The sequence below is a fragment of the Elephantulus edwardii genome, unplaced genomic scaffold, assembly GCF_000299155.1.
Source record: "Elephantulus edwardii isolate Elephantulus edwardi_28Jun2011 unplaced genomic scaffold, EleEdw1.0 scaffold00129, whole genome shotgun sequence".
Lineage (NCBI taxonomy): Eukaryota > Metazoa > Chordata > Mammalia > Macroscelidea > Macroscelididae > Elephantulus > Elephantulus edwardii.
In genome coordinates this window covers 6,452,670-6,453,802 of record NW_006399879.1, presented here as the reverse complement: position 1 = coordinate 6,453,802, position 1,133 = coordinate 6,452,670, and the positions used below count along the sequence as shown (strand labels likewise).

At 62.1% G+C, this 1,133-nt stretch overlaps 1 protein-coding gene across 1 annotated transcript in view; it reads right to left on the bottom strand.

Annotated features, from left to right (window-relative positions):
• Positions 1-1,133, bottom strand: part of DOK7 (docking protein 7) — a 27,671-nt gene that overhangs the window by 8,170 nt on the left and 18,368 nt on the right. The window lies entirely within an intron of this gene.

The following is a 1,133-nucleotide window of genomic DNA, read 5'->3' as shown; positions in this document are numbered from 1 at the left end:
GGAGCCTGCATCCGAGCCTGCACCCCGGAGCCTGCATCCGAGCCTGCACCCAGGAGCCTGCACCCAGGAGCCTGCACCCAGGAGCCCTCACACCCAAGAAGCCCGCGCCCCCAGGAGGCTGCACTCAGGAGCCTGCATCCAGAAGCCCTCACACCCAGGAAGGAGCCCACGTCCAGGAGCCCACACCCAAGGGTCCACGCGCCTAGGCTGGGCAGTGGGCTTCCCAGGCTGTAATGACTTGGGGGCCATAGGTCTGAGCCCACATGGGCTCCATGGCCAGTATTTGGACAGGATAAACCCACTCTTACCCCACACCTGCACCCCAGAACCTGGTGCTACCTGGGACTGAGGGCTGAGCACCTCCTTCCCACAGGGCTGGCCCCCAGGACTGTCCCCGAGGAAAGCCAGCATCACTCAGAGCAAAGACCTAGCAGCATCACCTCACAATGTGATGCTTGGTGCTGGCCGGGGAAAGGGAATCGAGAAGATGAGGCAAGCCCAAGGTCACTGAGCCCCCAGGAGCACCCTGAGACATCCCTTACCACCTACACAGACTACTCCCATAGATGGCATTTGAGCCTGGACACAGCTTCAATGGCCAGCCACGGTCAGACCCACCAGGGCCCCTCTGTGTTCAGGCTACAAGATGTGGCCAACAGGTTCCCAGGACCCTCCCAGCTCCAAGTCTCTGCCTCAGACTGTCCTGTCTGGAGCAGTTTCACTCAGCGGCCTCACCGCACCTGTGACCTCATGGACAGAGGGAGACACAGAGCTGTCACCCGAGAAGCCCCCTGCACATCCAAGCACCTCTTGCTATGCTGTAACCAACACAGGCTGACAAGAGGAGGGTCCATCAGGCAAACCCAGCTCCATCCTGCCCCACCTAACCTTTCTGCTGACCAGCCGGAGCTTGGACCCTCCCCGCATGGTCTGCCTAGTCTGACCCTAGTCCGTGCCCTTGACCTGTGGAGCCCCGCCCCCTGACCTAGCCCTGCCCTGTCTTGCACAGCCTTGCTCTAACTCTGCCCCTGCCCCACCTGTCCCCCTCAATGTACCCCATCCAGCGCTGCCCGCCCTAGGCCCTTGCCCCGCCCTTGCCCAGCCTATCTTCAGGTCCACCTTAAGTCTGCCCC